We start from the raw sequence: 22,997 nt of genomic DNA on the forward strand, positions 1-22,997 counted from the left end.
GATCATGGGAAATGTGATCAAGGAGATTCAGCGGTTAGCAAATTGTTTATAAATAAGAAATTATTGATGAACCATGTATGCAGGCAAGTATAAGCACATGGATGCTACATAGTGATTACCGAGCACAGAAGCTTGAAGACCTATTTGAATAACAGAGTAGGGATCCTAGCAGAGGGACAAGATAAGTCCTATGACAAGATTGTTTTGATCAAAATAAGAATCCACTTTAGCATTTTAGATGTGAAGTTGTAGATATATTTATTACTGTTGTTTATTTTGTAAGTGACAAAAAATATCTTAACCAGGTGGACCTAACAGTCTTATTTGTAAATCCTCTAGCAAGGTGACATTCTAAATGAGTGTTTGAAATCCTTTGACAAGGTCACTTCTAACAAAGTGAAGATCTTAACAGATATGAGGGAAATCCCTTAACTGGATCACATTTAGCAATGTGTTTGTAATCTTTAACATGATTTTCTTTTAACCGAGCATACTCTAGAAGAGTATATTTCTTAGTGGGTCCGAAATCCCACAATGGTTTTTCCCTATTTGGGGTTCCACGTTAAATCTGGTGTTATATGTGTTATGATGATTATGTGTTTATGAGTTTGCATGTTTAGCAGTTTTTGGTTATATTGCTGAAGTATAAGTTACCGAGGTTGAATCTGTTGATTTTATGGAAGATTAAGTTTGTATGATTCACACCCCCCCCCCCTCTCATCTTGTTAGCTATTGGCATCAGACCTTTACAAAATTCGTCATTAAAAAACCTTGTAGGCAAGATTCAAAATTGACATTGGAGGTATACATGACATTTAAAGACCATAGAAACTTGCAATGAACATTTATTTTGATGGTGATCTTTTCTTTTTCCTAGAATTTAAATAGTGGTTCAAATTTTGGGAGCTCCTTTGTAATCAAAGCCACCCAACTAGTCATTTAATTATTATTATTTATTTAGGCCCCAAAACTCATTTGACAAATTAAAAATTGGAACTTGATACATATGATGGAAAACAAACACTTGCACCATTGCCAAAATGGATAAATTTGAATTATTTTATAAGGTCTTAGAAACCCACTCAAAAGTGCTAAAACATTAAAATTGACCTCAAAACTCACTCGACAACTTTAAAAATGGGTTTGCATACTCCTTATGAATTATCTAAACTTCTTGCCAAATAGATTTTGAAGATGAGCCACATATTTTGAGATATTAATGCCACCAACTCTAGGTGAGCCCATTGCCATAGGACTTAAAAATAACATTCCTTTTTAAAATTGAAGGTCAATATATATGGTAATGATGAAAAAAATGCAAGTGCTAATACCTCCTACATGACTCCTTCCTCTTTTGGTTTGTCTTCTTCTTCTCTAATATCCTATTCAGGTTCTTCTTCACTCTATAGTTTGGGTTCCTCAAAATCTTAATTCACCATCAACCTTACTACATGCAATGCACGTGTTCTTTTCTAGTAAATCTATGTCCAAGTGACCATGAATATTTATGGTGGAAGCATATCCTCTTTTCAATTCATTCCTCATGTCAATGTTTGGTCTTGATGGGAAATTCTTGGTTTGTTGTACATTTTTTATAAAAAGGCTTCTTTGGAATGAAGGTTTTGGTCTATAAATTATTTTTAGCATGTAAGTCTCTAGTGTCAAAGTTCACTTTCCTCTTGTAGTGTAGGTGGTTCAAAATCCTTGACCATCCCCTTGAGAGATTCAATTAACCATTTGATGAATAGAATAGTAAATCTTCTCTTCATGACATATGGTACCATTACAAATAGCTTCTAAAGATCTATTAAAATTTTCTCCATTGAACCACTTTATTTAAGCTAACTCAAATATTTGAAATAAACTTTAGGATCTTTCCAATTAAACCTCTCAATCAAAATTTTATAGAATTCATCATATAAGGTGAGAAATTTATGATCTTTAGAGAATAGATCATGGTACCACCACTCATGTGAAGCACCCTCCAAATGCAAGGTGGACAAATTGATTGCTTCATCTTCAATCATCAATTTGTGGGATAGGTATGTGTCTATATTATATACCCATGTACATGTTGAGCATCTAAATTAGCCCTATCATAGTGAGAGTGTCAATTTCTCTAGAGCTTGGTGCACATTTTTCTCAAAATGCTTAGGTCTATAACAATTTTGGGAATTATTATTGTTTATATACTTGGTGAGTGATGCTCCACTTCAAATCTTCTTAGGAAGAGCTATATATTCTATATTAAAAGCACTAATATAATCAAATAATGAATTCTATGCTTTGGTTTCTAAAGTCTCCACCTCCTTTAGAAAGGTATTTATGATGGGTATTGTAGTTGAAACAAGAACAATCCTTTATGTGTGGCTCTAAGTGGTGTCCATATTATTGCCCTTAAAATAAATTGCTTCAACTATTAACTATCTAAGCATATTCATATGCTATCCATCTTGTGAGGTAACTACATCATCATATCAATCATAAGAGAAAGATTCCTTTCAATTTAACCCTTAGGGTTGTCATTTGCATGTTCATTCTTCTATCTCTTTTTCCCATATTGTTATGTTGTGCAATGAAATCTATAGGAGATGATTTAGTCTTTGAAATCTCTATAGATTAGCTTTGTTTCTTGATCTCCCTCAATTGATATCTAGTTGCTATGTCATCATACTACATAAAACTAAACATGAAAAGTTGAAATCTAAACACATATGTTGGCAAGATCACTGGCTCAGATATTATTGTAATGTCTCAAGCTAAAATAATTCAAATTCAATTCTTATTCTTCCACAAGAAACTTATTATTTAGATAACAACACTATTGGGCCCTTGTATTCACTTAGATCACAGATAACTTATATTAAAATGATTATTTATGAATCACTAATATCATTCCATTTCAAATAGCAAATGACAAACATGACTATTTATCTTCTTATTAAAATGAATGACAAATAACATGTAAATATTGATCTCTTTTTTATTACAATAATGATTGTACCAAATTCAAATGGCTTTATTATATCAATAACAAGAATAATTAATACCACTAGCAATGATGAATTGGATCAATACAATGAAACTAGAATATACATATAATGAAATTCAAATACAAAACATTGTATGAGATTGCCTTATGAAATTACTTCGATTACCACACTCAAACATAAGTTCTCAAAATGGAGTTTGAAAGGGATTTGGTTATGTGAAGATGATGATCCCAAGTGAAAATATTTTCTAATTTATTTTCTCCATAAATAAAATAGGTAAACCACAAAGCATACCTACAACTTCAAATTTTAATAATGATCGTAGATAATATTTAGATTCCACTTCGAAATTAATGGTGCCAAAAATGAACTACTAAAAATAATATGACGTGTTGAAAGTTAGGAGGGGAATGTAAAATAGGAGGAAATGTTGAGGATCAATGGAGGCCATACCACAAGACTCAAATACAGATAAGAATGTTAGAGGCAAAATAGTAGGAATTTTAGAGGGAAAGTTTAAAATTCTAAAAACAACTATAGGGACATGATATACATTGAAAGCATGGTAGGATGAGGAAGTATACAAATTTGAGAGGGAGAAGGGAAGAGCAATGTTAGAAGAAAATGCATACTTTGGAAAGGAAAACACACAATAGATGGAAATAGGGAAGACACACTTATAATACCTAATATGCACATATTTAAATTGACTTGATGTTGGTCCAATTTGCCATTGCATCAAAAGACTGATTTGTCAATGCCCAGTACAAACTGTAGAGATATGGATTGCACATGAGGCGGTTAGTCCCTTGTCACAAATTTCAAGGGGAGCATTGGCCATTTTCCAATTATCTCCCCCTCATCATTACTTGAGGGGATTCAAACCCGTGACCCAATGCTCTGATACCATTTATTGGTCTAGTTTCCCATTGCATCAAAAGATCGATCTGTCAATGCCTGATACAAACAACAGAGATATGGATCGCGCAGGAGGCGGTTAGTCCCTTGTCATGAATCCCGAGGGGAGCGCTGACCATTTTGCTAACACTTGAAACAAAAGATGATAGTTATGCTTGTTATTATAGAGGGTTCATTTAAGGAGTGTTTGTGATGGTTATTTCCTTATACATATGAGCTCGATTTATGAATATTTTAGGATATATTATTGGGATTATTCTTGGTTATAGGCTATGTTGGATATCAAACCAACAAATTGGAAAAGTTATAAGGTTGTGCCGAATCCTATCTTTGAACACTAATACATTTGGCCTAAAATTTTGACAAAGGTTTCCGACGGAGAAGGTCTATTGTGAACAAATTTGATTTTTTTTTGAAACATTGCCCGCTTTCGTTAGAATTCCAATGATAATTCAATATATGTTTTCGATAGAGAAGGAATTGGCAATGACATTTGTGTTTTTTTATAAAAAGTGCCCACGTTCGTCGAAATTGCGACGACAACATGCATTACTTAAAAAAAACAAAAGACCAAGACATTTCAAATCATTTTCATGACCTCTTCCCATTCTCATGTTGCCACCCCAACAACGTACTCCCACCTACAGTAAGCGTGAACCATGAACCATTTTGACCGATTAATGCCAACTCCAAGCATTCGCGGCTCATGGAATAGGGTTTGCAAAAATGGGAGCAATGTCGGCTCATGGAATAGGGCATGCTCCCGGGTATGAATCATATATCATATGAATCAACATCCTTTTTGGGGAAATTTTTTTTTTCAAAAAACATTTCATATGTTTTGTTTTATGTTCCCACATTTTGCAGACATATCTACCAGGGCATTCACAACTACAACATCTGAAAATCTCCCTTAATATTTCGATTGATGCTCAGACCCATTTCCAAGGTTCCAATCTTGGATGTGTACGAAGAGGGTGCTGGCAATGGTTGTGGATTTCGGTTGTACACCTACCATGTGCATTTTCCTTAAGGTTTCAAAAATATTTTCAATAAATCTACTTTTTGCATATCGTGGCATTCTGTGAGATGCTATTTTTGTGAGGAATTTTAGCAGTTTGAATTCCTTGTTCATTTCTTCACAATATTGAAAGTTTGTAAATAATTTTAAAAGGTCTATTTTATGAAATCCCAATGATCATTGTGTTCGACTAAAGATGAATAGGATTCATTCCCCTTCTTTAATTCATTCATTAGTATCGGTCACCCATCTATTTTGCACCTGCAGATAGTGATGTTTCTGATTCTTTGTTGGCCTGGGCGCAGGTGTAAAGGTCTATCAACATCTCCTAGCCTGTGCGAAAATGGGAGCTTTGAAATGGCACGCCGACTATTTGACAGTCTGCCTCACAGAAATTGGAATTTTTTGAACAAGGTATGAACATCTATCATAGGATAAATAATAGAGAAATTTTGTTACATGTTGTAGCTGCAATTGCTAGGTTACATGTTTTAAAGATGTTTTATATCATTGAATCAACATTTCAATGGCTATTTATTTTTTACAATTTGGATATCGTATTCCCAACTGATGTCTATTTTCATGAAACTATTCCTTTAGGCAAGCAAAAAAAGCCTGAAAAAACTACACAAGGCTTAAACCATTATTCATAGCCCCTAGAAAATCTCTTCATTACCAAAAAAACCTATTCATACTTGAAAACATTATTCACACCTAAAACATTGTCCATGCCTAAGACATTAATCACAACATCAAATAATATTCATAGTGTAAATAAACACTATTCATGTTGAAACAATTGTTCATAGATTCATTTAACCTCAAAAATTACTCTAGATGTTCTTGAGTCCAAATTTGTTGTTCTCTATATGAATTATGGGGTTTGAAATCTATTTAGTATGATTGTGTAATATCCCTTGTCCAATGATGACTAAAAACAAGGAATATTCGCTGTCAAATATACAAGAGTCCTAAAAAATGGGCATATAATGATGCAACCTCAAATTCCTCTTATTTAATATCTAAATCAAATAAATGCGTCATTGACAATCATAAATACATGTTATAGGCAGCTAATGTAAATTTACATGGACTGTCACAATAATGTATCAAAATCAGACTTCACTAGATTATTGACATTTCGTCAAACATGTCATGCAACCTTTGAAAACATATTACAGCTACAAGCGCATTCAAATCTTATTATAAACCAAGTCCAATGCAATCATAAGATCTTTAAATAGGTTGACTACCAAGAGATATGCTACTGATTTTTTGAAGATATTAGACAGTCACTAACTGAAGCATATATCTCAAAATTACAATGAAAGAAGAGGTATGAAGAACTTGATTAAGATATGCCCAAGTCTGGCGATGTAAACACCAACATTACTCATAAAAAATAAAGCTATGTTAGAGTTATGATCTTCAATACTTTCTCTTAGACAAGAGATAAAATTAAAAAATCACATGATTACTACAATAAATTTATTTTCTTATTAAAAATATATATGTATTCCACATAAAGAAAAGAAATGATGAAAGTCATTTGTGTCTTAAATAATTAGATCAACAACTGAAAATGGGAAAATAATATCCTAATTACGACTCCCTAATTAGTATAAGATACTATTTCCAATATTATACTAAGGATAAATATTCAAAAAGTATAATAATTACACTAATACATATATCACTCTCATGCCTTCCTTAATTTGATATAAGGTCCCTCTATCCAAATATGAAGTCTCAAGGGAGTTGTATGTGTCAATTATTCAAGCTTCTTCTAAATCTATTCCAACCTCTTCTTCCAACACATGTCTTGATGATGGTTGACGATCTTTAAACTTTGAAAATATGAATGAACACACTCCTCTAGACATGATTTAAATACCACATTTAATTATACACATGGATTCAATGGACATGATTTAGGATGCGTGCAATGAAGTGTGGAGGTTTGATGAGAAATATACATTACATTTTTCTGAAGAAGATTTAGGTTTCTATCCTCCTCCTTTGTTGACATCCCCTCCCCCATTGTCTAATATATCTATGACTTTTCCAACAACTTTTAATCACAACAAGAGATAATTTTGTATGAGCTTCTTAAAGCCAACTTTATTACTCTCCCCTTGAAAAATTCAAGAAAAAACCATAAACAAAATTAGGACAATCCTTTTTTCAAGCATCATCAACTATTCCACTAATGAATGTCATGATTTGGAGAAATTCAACTTATTGTAGTTCTAGTAAAATTTAAATAATAGGTGACAATGAGTTATACACTCATCATATCCCTTCTAAATGACATTTATAACCTATTATGTTTTTATCTTGCTATATGACATCAATAGCTTAATTACCTATTAGGGGCTCATTGTAATTCATGGTACTATGATTTCATGTGCAATCATACTTGGGATGCAACATAATAGCCTAGTTCTTCTTGTCTCTACTTCACCTTTGTTGATTTTTATCTTTTATAACTTGATATCCTTTCTTGCATAGAATTATCCTCAATCCAAATTATCTCCTTGCTTGGACGTGTGCATTCCTTGATTAGGATCTCTTTCATTGTTTTGTAGGCAAATAAACAAATAAATCGACCTCTCCTCTCTACTTATACACAAAATGGCTAATTGAAACCACTTCATATACACAAAAATGTCTCCTTGCACTGATCGAGCCTCAAAAATGTGACACCCTTGTTCAACAAGGGTTGATACTCTACAACACGATGCCTATCATTCATGAGCTCAAGGTGGTTGCTTTCATGCTCAATAAAAATATGATCAAAACTTTTTGTAGTTTTGCCACCATCATAATATCATTTTGCTATTTTTAACATCATACATCCTCATGCTACACTGGCAATTCATCGGGCTCTTCAATTTATTCACTCTTTATATGTTAGTGAATACCTTTAACTCATGAACCTTCAAATAAATCATCATAATGACCTTCAAATAAATCATCATAATGACCTTTATTCAATCTTTATATGTTAGTGACTACCTTTAATTTATGAACCTTCAAATAAATCATCATAATGACTACCTTTAATTTTTTATTGTTCCACCCTACAATTTTGTATTTGAGGTATGTAAAATATTTGCTCTATAGAGTTTTTTTATCTCTCTGCATTCTTTTGGTTGCATTCATTTAAATTATGTAATGTTTCCATGATTTCAAAAAATAAAGATTTTAGGAACAAGGTTTGATATGCATATATTTCTTATATACTAGCACAACAATTGAATGTTGGGGGTGATGAATATTTTAATATAGACATTTAAAATATAGAAGTAGGGTTATTTTAGAGATTTTGAAAGTAATTACACATCAAATTTTGGGTGCCTTTGAAAAGAAAGTGGTATGATGAAATCTTTGGGCATAAAATAGATGAAATGCACTCCATACTACTGCTGCACAATATTTTGGTCGATAATATTTTTAAAATAGTAAAGGAAGGTGTATGGAACAACCAAATTCTTATCATTATAAACAATGAATATTTTAAGATCCTTTTATGATGTGTAAGTTGAGAATATTTTATGAAAGGTCCCTAAATGAATACACTTTAAACTGATTTTAGCAATGACTATCGGATGTAGACAAAATGAATGTTTTTTGGATTAGGATGGTACACAGAATCTACTATCAAAAGGTTGTCAAAATTTCTTGGGACTAGGAGATGTGAACTGGCCTACTCTTTTGCTTTGGATTGCCTTGCATCCAAATGGTTTTGTTTGTTAATCTTCTCTATCATGGATCACCTAGCATAACACAACTTGCTAGCCAATGAAATCCATGATGTAGCACGAATCACCCAACTTTACACAACTTGTTAGCTAGTTTTATTCATGTTTTTTCTCTTTTCTCTTATCATATGACTAATAGTAAGCATCTCCTTAGTAGACCTAGAAGTCATATCTCTTCTCCTGTGACAGAGTGTTCAAGTAGAATTGTTGGGACTAGGAGGTGTGGAACGACCACATCCTCCACCTGTCGGATGTAGACAAAATGAATGCTTTTTGGATTAGGATGGTACACAAAATCTACTATCAAAAGGTTGTCAAAAATTCTTGGGACTAGGAGGTGTGAACTGGCCTACTCTTCTGCTTTTCATGCCATCAAAATTTGAGCTTGATTGTCATCATTTACTTTGCCAAATTCTTCACACATAACTCTTGAATCAATTTCCTACACACAAAATGACGAAAATAGGTTTGTTGATGGGGGCTTTCCTAGGTCAAACCTCGGGTTGTGAATTAACCTTAAAGTATAAGGTTTTCCTTTTGAGGGAAAGGATAGATCTAATCTAAAAATGCTTAAAATTGAACATGATACCTTGATGAATCTTTCTTGAATCCTCACACAAGGTTTTAGGATGTCATGCAAACTGTTGATCATGAATGTTGTGCTTTAACTTGAATTCTCCTTCAATGCTTGATGAATGCTTAATTGCTTGTTCACTTGGAATTGAATTGATTTTATAATTAAGAGATCACTTGAATTGTACGTAGACCCCTTCAAATGACAGGGTGGGCTTCCTTTTATACCTAATCATATATAAAGTGTTTGAATTTTTTCTCACACATGAGGCAAGAAATGAGGCATCACATTTTGGGTCCCAATCACGAGTACCAGGGCACCTAAGGTATCCTAGTCTTGTCAATTTAGGATGTGACATGCTAAAGTGGGCATCAATGTCTCAAGATCAGATGGACCTTAAGTGATTGTCTCCCTTGCATATGAGTTTTTTGGGTGATTAAATTCACCATTCTACTCACAAGAATTTTATTAAGTCTCAAATATAGTGATCATAACTTATTAATGATGCAGTGAAAGTCCTTCATGAAGGACTTCTAGAAGTATTTTTGGATGAGTCTTTGTCAAGTGAAGAGAAAATACAATTGATGCTTAATGGATTTAAGGAACATGCTTTCAAATTGGAAGCCAAAGTTTTGAAGGATGTAGAGAAGAAGGTGGAAGAGAAAAGAATAGAAGATTTGGTGATTAGATGTGCAACAACACATATCCAACTACAAGAAAGCATAATTTTTTTTAGAAAAGTGTAAAGGATGTGGTGGTGGCATACATGTTTTAAAGGCAATGGCCTAAATATACTAAGGATATTAAGGGTCACATAGATATTATAGCATCACAAATTGTACAACTATCCAATACTATAGACATGAAGAATGATGCAGAAGGAAACAAAAGGATTCAAATAGAAACCTTGTACATGCAACTAAATCCATTGACTAATCAGAAGAACAAAATTAAGAAACGGTTCGATCATTTGAGAGATGTTGTAGACTTGCAACTCACCAGCTATTTAGTGTTTGCAGAAAATAATTTTTTTTGTTTTGGTTATGGTTGTGGTGTTTGTAGGGAGACATTTACAAATTTATATCTATTTTCACTATTTAATGGTTTATGGGGTTGTAATGGTAATTTAATGTTCTTTCATATTTTTGTATAGATTCTTTATAACAACCTATTATAGTGATTTGTTCTATTATGGATAATGTTGTGGGTCAGACGGCTTTGCCGTCAGTGCATGAAAGTATTGCATGAGTTCTACATTTAAAAATTACATGAAACATTCTTAATTTATTTGATTTAGTGTTATTTGAAAAAAAGTTTATCAATGATGTTTCCTTTCTCCAAGAATTGGATCTAGGATCTTTCCGTCAGATAATATGTAACATCCAATGACTAAATATTTTCTTTACAAATGCTTTTTTAATTTAATTATCATCTAAGCATGAATTATAATTTATATCTGTGCAGAAGCAGAAGATACAAGCTAAAGACTCATGTGCAAGTAAATTTCGTAAAAGAAAGCAAGTAGGCATTATCTTGAATGACATGGTAACAAGCTCATCAGCTGCCTAGAAGAGAGAAATTGGAGAAAAGAAGAGGAAAGTGTTAAAGGGTGATAAATACATAGAGAGTATGCAATACAAATAAACAATGTCTGGAGTGTGTGATGTGACGTCTCTAATTTATGTCCGGAGGGACTAACTAGTTTAGGAATTCTAGGGAAACCTATTGGGCCACGCTTGGAGGAAATAAATGTGTTCATGCAAGGGCCACCCTTTTTATATTATGAGAGTGATGCTTTTGCACCGAAGGATATTTGGAAGACAATATCCAAAAATTTCTATAGTGTGGAACTAGAGTTGGTGGATTCGAAGTACTTTTCGGCTTCCAGAAGACCAAGAGGTTATGTACACAATCTCACAATAGAAGGGCGATTTCAAACATTACCTCTCCCCCCATGACTATTCAGGAAGCACTTCCACAGGCAAAGGACTATTGGCCTCCATGGGATCAAAGAAAAAATTGAATTGTATAGACTGTAAACGACGTGGTCATGTCCTTCGTGAAGAACTTTGCACTATAATTGAAAATTCATGAGGGAAACTACAAGATAGTGAACAAAAATACATTCTTGAAAAGTGGGAAGAATGGAACTTGGTTTGGGTGGGGCCAGATCAGCTGGCTCCTCTAGAGGTTGACTAGATATAAATAATATTAGGATTTGAAAAAGATCACACTTGTGGAACTTCGTGTGTGACTGATCGATTGCCCTGTTTGGGTAATATTGTATTCTAAATAGATTCAATTGCATACCATTTATATGTCTTGAAAGAATTTTATCCTGATGGCATTAAATTAAAGTACTTTCTCTTCTATCTAGTATTGGTGGAGCAGAGGTTGTATTGCATCAACCTAGGATACATATTTCTACAGATTCAACACAAGTTAAATGTATCCCAGATTGATGCAAAGCAACCTCTACTCCAGAGATCACCATAAAATAGAGAAAGAATTTTAATTTAATGCCATCGGGGTAAAAGGCTTTAATCAAGATAGATAAATGGTATTCAACTGTATCTATTTGGAATGCAATATTACCCAAACATCGCAATCGATTAATCGCACACAAAGTTCCATGAGTGCGATCTTTTTCAAATCCTAATATTATTTCTATCTCGTCAACCTCTAGAGGAGCCACCTGACCTGGCCCCACCCAAACCAAGATCCATTCTTCCCACTTTTCAAGAATGTATTTCTATTCACTATCTTACAGTTTCCCTCATGAATTTTCAATTATAGTACAGAGTTCTTCACGAAGGACACCACCACATCGTCAAGAGTCTATGCTTCAATTTTTTTCTTTGATCCCATGGAGGCCAATAGTCCTTTTTCTGAGGAAGTGCTTCCTGAATAGTCATGGGGGGGAGAGGTAATGCTTGAAATCGCCCTTCTATTGCGAGATTGTGTACATAACCTCTTGGTCTTCTGGAAGTCAAAAAGTACTTCGAATCCACCAACTCTGGTTCCACACTATAGAAATTTTTGGATATTGTCTTTCAAATATCCTTCGGTGCAAAAGCATCATTCTAATAATAGAAAAAAGGTGGCCCTTGCATGAACACATTGATTTCCTCCAAGCGTGGCCTGATAGGTTTCCTAGGAATTCCAAAACTAGTTAGTCTCTTCGGACATAAATTAGAGACGTCACATCACACACTCCAGACATTGTTTGTTTGTATTACATACTCTCTATGTATTTATCACCCTCAAAAACTTTCCTCTTCTTTTCTCCAATTGCTCTCTTCTAGGCAGCCGATGAGCTTTTTTCCATGTCATTCAAGATAATGCCTGTTTGCTTTCTTTTACAAAATTTACTTGTACACGAGTCTTCAACTTGTATCTTCTGCTTCCACACAGATATAAATTATAATTCACGCTTAGATGATAATTAAGTAAAATAAGCATTTGTAAAGAAAATATTTAGTCATTGGATGTTACATATTACCTGGCGGAAAGATCCTAGACAATTCTTGGAGAAAGGAAACATCATTGATAACCTTTTTTTGCAAATGATACTAAATCAAATAAATAAAAAAAGTTTTATTCAATTTTTAAAAGTAGAACTCATTCAATGCTTTCATGCATCGACGACAAAGCCATCTGACCCATAGCATATGAAACCGTCGGAATTCCGACGACAACTAAAGAAACATCCGACAAGGATGCTGTATATCCGACGTCACTTCCTTGTCAGACAATCGTCGAGGAGAAAACATAGAATCCTTCAAAATTCTGACCATAATCAGTCAAAATTTTTGGCAGGGGGAGCAAATATAACCGTTGTCGGAAGAGTTCATAATGTTGTCAGAATTCCAACGCAAATGGCATCGTCGGGAAGACCGACGACGAGTTTTTGATGGTTAAATTGGTCGGAAGTCCGACGTGGTGTTGTCAGACTACCGACAATTGTCCATTGAAAATTAGGCCCAAATGTATTAGTGGAACCTTCCAATTGATTTGGCCAACTTATGGAGTGAACCAATTAGGTTGGTAACTACCTCACTTCAAGCTCTGTAGGACCTAGTCGGGTGTACCTACTCACCAACCAGTTCTTCAAATTGGTGCTTTTTATAGCAGATTGCACGTTGTATCTTCTACCTTTGCTGTTTATCTCAAAGTGGCATATATCTTTGGGATAAATTATCTTCCTGTTTTGATTTAATTCTTGCTTCAATCTTATTATTTTGTTACTCCTATTGAACAAAATTTAAAAGGGTAATTGGATACTATTATAAGATCATATTTAATAACTGACCAGTACCTTGTCCTGATTGGGCTACAGAGTCAATTTCCTTTTGGGGACTCACATATAACTCTTATGAGATAATTTTTAAACCCTCAATTCACAGTGGGTCTGTCAGTTGTCCTCTCCTTGAGTGTTTCAAAGTAGTTTGCATTAACTTTAATTCTCTCAATTGAATTTAACTTTCATTCACAAAAGACCAATAGAGCAATGACTGAAGGAACACCGACGTTTCACAATCAACATTGTTTTGCCAAATTAAAATGAAATTCATCAACCTCCCACACCAGAGAATTAAACCAACCTTGCCAATTTGTTGGCAATATCACAAAGAATAGATACCCAAAAACAATCTTAATCCATAGACTTGTACAGTGAAAGCATGATTAATTAAATTATTTTATTTATTTGCATAATGTTTGTAGAATAAATATTCATAGTGCAAAGTGTATAATATGTGTTAAAAAATAATTTTCTCTTTTCTGACGATCCCCTTTTAAAACTACATGCCAGGCTCTACCCTTATGGGAGCCACATTTATCCCCACATATAGTAAACATTTGGTTTCAAATTTATTAATTCTAATCATCAAATTTTATAAAGAATTCATCTTTCATTAATGAACTTGTAACAATACTAATCTCATCTGGTGATCAAATAAACCATTCTTCTCGAATTAACACTTCATACCTTGCTCTGACTCATTTTGCCAAATACTTCATTTGAGCTGTTGAGTGTGTGATCACAAATTAATTTTTTTAACATTGTTGAATTGTGTTTTGGCCCTTTGTAAAAATGTCCAATCTTGACTTTTTGCATTCAGAACCAATCCTAAAAACTTACCCAATCGTGTAATGAGGCCGTGAGAGTTTGCAATCATATAGACATTTATCCGGAGATTGCAATGCAACTCATGGCTCTTAGAAATTCCTTCTGAGGTGAGAGATATTATTTTTCAAAGTGGGCTCCATAATTGATTTTAACTTTGTACAAGTTTTATTTTGTATAAAATGCATCTGGCTTAGGCTCTGGAAAAATATCAAATAGGCTCATGGGGCTCCAAAATTTTGCACCACAGTTTATTATGATGCAAACAATTGCATTGACCAATTGGTTTGGCTTGTAGGTGTTCAGAGTGAGAAACATGAATCTGAGCAGAAGGCTACTTTGGTGAACTTTGTGATGTGCAAATGACCAAAATGAACAAAATGCAAATGAAATGACTTTTGAAAAGGTAAAAAATGGTGTCATGAGATCTTGTAATTTGGCATAGGGACAATTTATCAACCAGAGAATCACCAAGGACAATTGTTTTAGCGTGTAGGATTATAGGTGGAGAAACATTGGATCCCAAACAGGCCTAATCAAAGAGGTTGGAAGACTCGGGCTCATATGCACCCTAAATTTAGCTATTGGAAACATGCATTAAATATAATCACAGGAAGATGAACATTGGTGGTCACACTTGTTTATAGGTGATGATCACAATCAATCAGAACTAGGATTCAAGGATGCATGTTTTTGGGGGGTACTCATAGGCTTATTTCATTTTAATGGGTCCCAAATTTTGCCAAAAATTAGGGTACCAATAGGCTACATTTGAGTTTTCTCTTTGTTTATTACAAAGGCTTACATCTATGATGGTTATACGAGATACAAATATTTTCTTTGATCTATGAGGTTGAATAGTTTGGTGTTGTTGATGCTTTTCAATTGAGGGTTGCAAAGGAGCTCCCACTTGGCATAACTTATCACTGGTAGAAGAACATTGTATGTGACAATTTATAGGTTTTCTCTCTTGGTATTGTGTTTATTCTTGGAGGTTCATGTTCACTTTACATTAAAGTTGAGGTTTATATGGAGACACTATAATCATTATGCTTGTGGTTATATGCTATTATTATATGCCGTTATTTTTTAGTAACAACATGGGGGATTTTTAACTTAGGAGATGTATGGAGACTAGTTGTGTGGGATTATGTAATAAATTTTTGTTGCATGTGTGGATCATTGTGATTATTCTTTGTACTACATGGATTTATTACTAGTCACAGTTTGGTATGTGTATTAATTGACGGACTTGGTATGCCTTGTTTTATTTTTTTTGAAATTTGACATTACCTATATATTGGGAGTTCTTAGATATGTATGTGCTTCATTGATATTTTTTCAATAGGGAGATTTTGATTGTTATTTATGGGTTGGATATGTTGTTCGCATTAGTTCTAATAATAATTTTCATACCATTGGAGGTATGGATGTATTATCATTTTCCATGGTTATTATTTCTATTCGTGCATGTATTTTGTCCTTGGGAATATCTTGAAACCTTTGTTATTGCTTGGGATTGATGTATCTTATAGTGTTATTTGTAATGATGTTTCTGCACCTTGTCTTGTTTCTTTTCTTCCATAGGTGGTATGTTGGAGGATGAGAGTATTTGTTTCTTGAGATGATGGTCACCTTGGATGTTATTACAAGTATCTTGATGGAGCATGAGAGCATGTTGGAGATTCATGTGGTTTTTTTATGGATGGCTATGCTGATACATATATTATTGACTCTTTTATGTGATTTATACCAAAAATGGGAGATTGTTAGGAAAAGGGTGTTGAACACCTTGCATAGATAAATAATATATCATTATGTGGTGCATATTTGGAGATGTGTTTAGCCACATTAAATATTTATCTAGTTTCACTTGTAAAGAGGATAGTAACATTTGTTAAATATTTTATGGAGTTCCACATTGGAAAATATTTAATGGAAAAATTAGTGAATGTTACAATAATAGTATTCTATTGTCATGGGTTTCAAACACATGGTTAAGCTAATAAAACCTAGTATTTTTCTAGCAAGCTTTAATCTATAAAAGAAAACACATGTGTTAGTGGTTGGGTTGGCTATCATTTTTATTGAGCTCTATTGTAGAGTGCATATGTGAATCATAGCATAAGATTTATGGTTGCATGGTAACGTGTTATACTCTGACACATGGATGATGTATTAAAGAGGAGCTTGATTCTTTGTAAGTATTCATGGAAACTTTGTAACTACAATGAATGATGAATTGAGTGTGGATGCTTTTAGAGGCCGGGCTTTTCTCTCATGAGGTTTTTCCATGGCATATCTTGTGTCATCTTGATGGTATGTTAGTCTATTCTTTTGTATGGTGAATTTTGAATACTTGTCTATATATTTTTCTCTCATGCGGTTATTTGAAGATATTTTAATTGCTAAAAATATTTTCCTTTCAAACACTAGAAGTGTACATGTATAGTTTTTATGATTTATAATTTATGTGGGAGCATCCAAAGATTGATGATGTGGATATTTATATTGTTGTTATTTAATTATTGAGTGATCTAAAGGATTGCATTTAAAAAAATATTTTTGTTGTATGCAAATTTTGATATTGGTCTCTAGTTATTTGTAGGTCTAAAATTTGATTGGCACACTGTGAGGAAGTTAAGGTAGTGAAACAACTTCCTACATAAATCTTGAGAGGAGGGTAATGAATTTTTTTATAGATATTTACAATAGGTATATAAATTTAATATAAATAAACATAAATAACATGCATACCACAACACAACAATTTACATGAGAAAAATCATTTTGAGAGAGAAAACACACACTCATAAAGCTGTCCAATATATTATTAAAAAATCAACAACATAGTACCATATACTTGTGGAGAAAGCTTCTCACAAGAGTGTCACCAATAGAGATCTAGATGCAACTCAACAACTATTAGACTCTATCACAATATATAGTTGTAATACAATGTCCTCATAAAATAAGGTTGCCTTCTAGGGCAAGAAAAATACACTTAATATCCATCGTTAGATCTATGACCTAAAGATAAATGGTTAGGATTTACAATGATTAAGTATACACAAAATGTGGCTTTCGAGGGTACTACCTCCAATGTTTCATGAGGAATTTGTTACATGGAAACATGACAGAGACAACATTAAATTCTAGTTTATTTAGGCCATTGGATCTTGCAAAAGAGGTTTAATTCTCAACCATTGATGCAAAATATAGTTTTCTTCCATTTAATCTTTAATTTTTGTAACGGTACTAATTACGCTTGAACTATTTTTTCTCTCAAAACGATACGAATTATAAAGTCTGCTCAGCACTCGAACCTGCGACCTTCGCGTTATGAGGAGGACATTATTCGTATTTTGACAGTATTATATAACAGAACAATAGTTGACCGTGCTTTGTACGTGAAAGGGGATGATTTCTTTCGTATTTAAGGTACCTCCTTGGTGCAAGGAAATTTAACCAGTTAAAATAAACTCAAAAGCGCCCACCGTGGGGCTCGAACCCACGACCACAAGTTTAAGAGCCTTGCGCCCTACCAACTGAGCTAGACGGGCTGCTTGGTTTCTCGTCACACTGCGTATTTATAACAAATAAATATCATATTATATTGGTGTAGGGTAGACAAATGCAATTTGATTGGAGCTATTTATGTGGTATGAATAGTTGAGACTTTAAATTCATATATTTATATTTCTTATAATCTCTATTTAATCATATATTTAATTTTTTATTTATGTCCCATCATTCAATCATTGCAAAGATAAAAAATTAAAGGGTTTCTTTAAAGTGAGAGGAAACAAAGAACTTCAATCTTATATAAACAAGCTTCTAAGAGTTCATCAATATCTCTATCTCAAATCAACTAACATGTGGAGGTGAGTAAATTTATGAATTTTGCAAGAAGATATGACATGCTAGTGATAGAGATCTTGTCTAAGATCTTGTGACATTTAGGTTGATTCACCACATTTGCTCGCAAGAGTTTCATGTTTCAAATATGATTCATAATTAGCTTTTGATTATGAGTTAATCCATCATGACGAAATAGATAATACCATTTCTTCCAATTAGGTTGATACACCATATTTGTTTGCAAGGGTTTCAAGTGTAGAATATGATTCACAACTAGCTTTTGATTGTGACTTAATCCATCATGATGAAATAGATAATATTATTTCTTCCAATATTTATTGCTTTTACAAATACTTGTCTTGTATTTGACCCAGATGTTTTTGTTAGTTTATATTTAGTTAATATTACAGTATTATGATATGTTGAATCTAGATTCACAGTTAGTAAAATAATTTATAAAATATTCTTATTTCTTAGGGTTTTCCATTTTTCTTTACATTTTAGTGAACCTAACACCCCATAGGTTTGGCCTTGAGGTTTATGGACTTGTTTTTGCTTGTATCATCTCCGCAACATGTAATAAAATTTATAATGTGATCGATAATGCTAGCGCAACGCGTCCTCCAGTTCCACGTGGCCTTGGGGTGACTGGACCTCCCGACCTTGTTCTTTACCACAAGAAGCTCTTGCCAATTGAGCTAGACCCCTAGCCCCATTTAAATTTAAGATTTAATATAATCATACTTTCTTATTTTTAGGAATAGGGTTAGTTCCTGGGTTGTATATGTTAGAAAATGTGTCCAAACCTTGCATCTGAATGTTAAGAAGATGTATGAAATATTTAAGTTACACAACATAAAACTATATTTTTTGGAATATAAAGATTGACTTTCACCCTGAAAATGTTAAAACTTGCATTGAGTAAGCAAGCTAGTTATAATAACATGAAGCTCTCTGAGACCTTTGAATAAAAAAGGTGGCACAATCAACTTACTAGATCAAAACTTATAGCCTCAAAAATTTACACTCTTGACATTAGAGATGTAATAGCTTCTTTGATGCAGACGAGAGCTATGAGAGGGAGTTATACTAGTTGATCAATTTATGATGCATGTTGCACCAGGACACAACATAAGCACAATCTTTGAATGGAGTAAAATGGAGTGACAAAGTTGGCGAGTTGATTATGATAAGATTTTGAAAGATGTTAGGAGTATGTTATTTTTAACCAATGAACTCATCTTGAGATTTGGGTTTTATATTTTGACTAGGGATCTAGGTGCATCATATTTTGGTTATTTTTACTCATAGATTTATAATTATTATTTGTTGGTTTCAATTATTACTTTTATTTATTGTCTACTTGAGAGTGACTTAAAATGGACGTTTTATGTAAGTTTTATGGGTATTGTTGTATTGTGATAATTGATATAGATCTCTTGTTAGCGAGACTCCTAAAAAGATTTATACTTTGGAAGTGCATTATAACTATTGATTATTAAATAATACATTGAGTTTCTTTGGACTATGGGTTTTTTCTTCTAAAATATATTTTTCTCATATAAACCACCACATTTTGGTATATTATTCTTGTGTTTATTTCATTGTAACTTATAATAATAATTTTTTTACACATACATCCTCCCTTTCTTACTTTTAATGTGTTACCTTTCAACCTTGCTACATTTATTTATGGTTTGAATATTTTCATTCTTATTGTTTTGTCAAAACCCAAATTTTTCATATTTCCTATTTATACGATCTTTGAAACTTGTTATTGTTGGCATTTCAATAGAAGGAGATTGTTGATATTCATTAAGGATATTGAGAAGGTTGTTGAAGATTATCGACATAACTAAAGAAGGATGACAACTATCTTTATAACATTATTTTGTCATTGATGTCAAGAAATTGATTTTCTGAGCAGTATGATGTTACCATATCTTGAGAAGTATGTATTGATGAGTATTAAGAGGTCGGTAAGTGACACATAAAGGATGTGATAATAAGGGGAGAAATAAGTTATTCAATGGGCAACTATTACCGAGTTAGACAATGATGAGATCATGATGTTTTGATTGTTTTGATATCCTACATATGTTGTTGATTATAAGGTTAATACTATACTATGTCACCGAGCAAAGAACCTAGTCAGTAAACCCTAAGGAACCTAGTCGGTAAACCCTAAGGTTATCGATATCAGTTAAAGAAGGCAGAATGTCTACCGAGTAAAGTCCAGTATTAACCAAGTAACAACCGAGTTATAATAGATCGCATTGGATGGATAAAAGCGTTATTTAATGAAGGATGCTGATGAGCTGGAGTTGAATAAATGATTGGTATGCCGCGCATAAAGTTTGTTAAAGATCTGCGACAATGCAAAATACAGAAGTAAGGTCTACAAAACAAATTGAACCGCAATAACCTAGCACAAGTTCCTAGGAAGGAATGCAAGTTCCAAGGCGAGGTAAAACATTTTTCAGATCGAAGGATACATTGAACCTAGTCAAGATTGAAGATCTGATGACTATGATTGATCATGGGAAATGTAATCAAGGAGATTAAGCGGTTAGCAAATTGTTTATAAATAAGAAATTGTTGATAAATAATGGATGTGGGCAAGTGTAAGCACAGGGATGCTACATAGTGATTACCGAGCATAGAAGCTTGAAGACCTGTTTGAATAACAAAGTAGGGAGCCCAACAGAGGGACAAGATAAGTCCTATGACAAGATTGTTTTGAGCAAATAGAATCTGCTTTAGCATTTTCGATATGAAGTTGCAGATATATTTTTATTACTGTTATTTTGTAAGTGACAGAAAATCTCTTAACCGAGTGGGCCTAATAGTCTTATTTGTAAACCCTCTAGCAAGGTAACATTCTAGTTGAGTGTTTGAAATCCTTTGACAAGGTCACTTCTAACAAAGTGAAGATCCTAACAGGTCTGAGGGAAATCCCTTAACCGGGTCACATCTAGCAATGTGTTTCTAATCTTTAACAGGATTTGCTTTTAACCGAGCATACTCTAGAAGAGTATATTTCTTAGTGGGTCTGAAATCCCATAGTGGTTTTCCCTATTTGAGTTTCCACATTAAATTTGGTGTTATATGTGTTATGATGATTATGTGTTTATGAGTTAGCATGTTTAGCAGTTTTTGGTTATATTGCTAAAGTACAAGTTGTCGAGGTTGAATTTGTTGATTTTATGGAAGATTAAGTTTGTATGATTCACTCCCCCCCTCTCATCTTGTTAGCTATTGACATCAGAACTTTACAATTAGTATCAGAGTTGTGGACTTCAGAAGAAAAGTTTAAAGGTACTTGAGGCAAAGATCCAAAGATGTATAAAAGGGATGCACCAAAGCTGAACAAGTCAAGTTTCTCCACATGGCAGAAAAGGATGAAGCTACATTTATTAGGAATTGGAGAATATGCAACATATTATTTGGAGAATGATTATATACCACCAAGCACTAACCCGATGACCTTGGAAGAGATAAAGACAAATCAAGACCATATTCAAGCTATGATTAAAATAACATCAGCATTGACCGACTCAGAGTTTAATGATCTAGAAGGCTGTATGATGCAAAAGCAATGTGGACCAAGCTCATATCTGTGTATGGCAGTGATGAACATGTACAAAGAGAAAAAGTAGATAGTCTAAGAGGACAACTTGAATCCATGAGAATGAATGAAGGAGAGAACATAACCCGGTACTGTACAAGGTTAAAGGAAACTGTCAATCAAATCAAAGGAGCAAGAGGAACTATTGAAGAAAAGGATGTAACAAGTAAGTTGCTTAGAACACTTCTACCTGCTTATGCCATTCGAGTCTCTGTAATCAATGAACTAAGGTATGTACCAAATATGCCAGTTTCTTTGGATGCTACTATTGGTAAGCTACATGCATTTGTGTTAAGTAATTTTGATAACAGTGGGTCTTTGGTAAATAAAGTTGAGTCTGCATTCAGTTCTTTTCATATTGGTGACTGTAATGATTACAATGATAGAATGAGTAAGTATTCTGAAGGGAATCATAGTGGAGCAAGTGAAAGATTTCGTAAGAACATGGAAGAAGTGCACAAACTATATGAGGAAATAAAAAAGCAAGAAGAGTTTGAAGCATTATTAGCCAGAAGGTTACCGAGAGGAAAAGGTAAGTATAAAGGAAAGCTACCTTTAAAATGTTTTAACTGTGATAAAATAGGACATATGGCTTCTAACTGCCCTGACAAAGAATCTAGTGAAAAGAGAGAATACCAAGATGACAGACATAAAGACAATCACTACAGAGGATACCAAGATTTCAGAAGGAGAGACAGAAAGACATGCCTAGTAGCTGATGAGGAATCCAATGATGATAAATCTGATGAAACTGATACAGAGGAAGTTGTTTATGTGGCTATTAAAGATGGATCAGATGAAGAAAGGTATGAATAAAAAGCCTTAATATCTCATGTAAATAATAATGATGCTTGGATCAAAGATATTGGATGATCACATCACATGACAGGTGATAAACATAGGTTTGTTAAATTAGAAGACTATGATGGAGGTTATGTAAGATTTGGTAATGATGCACCATTTCCGGTGAAAGGTAAAGGATCTATAACACTTCTTGATAGTGCTAAATGTGATGATGTATATTGGGTTGAAGGTTTTGAAATACAATTTGTTGAGTGTAGCACAACTAAACAATACAGGATACCGAATAGAATTCCAAAAAGGATGTGT

General features: G+C 33.4%; 1 non-coding gene across 1 annotated transcript; it reads right to left on the reverse strand.

Annotated features, from left to right (window-relative positions):
* Nucleotides 1-17,888: 17,888 nt before the first annotated feature.
* Nucleotides 17,889-17,961, reverse strand: TRNAK-CUU (transfer RNA lysine (anticodon CUU)). The gene has a single exon. It is a non-coding gene; the product is annotated as a tRNA-Lys (tRNA).
* Between the last annotated feature and the right edge of the window lie 5,036 nt (nucleotides 17,962-22,997).

The sequence above is a fragment of the Cryptomeria japonica genome, chromosome 7 (genome assembly GCF_030272615.1).
Source record: "Cryptomeria japonica chromosome 7, Sugi_1.0, whole genome shotgun sequence".
NCBI classification, from domain to species: domain Eukaryota; kingdom Viridiplantae; phylum Streptophyta; class Pinopsida; order Cupressales; family Cupressaceae; genus Cryptomeria; species Cryptomeria japonica.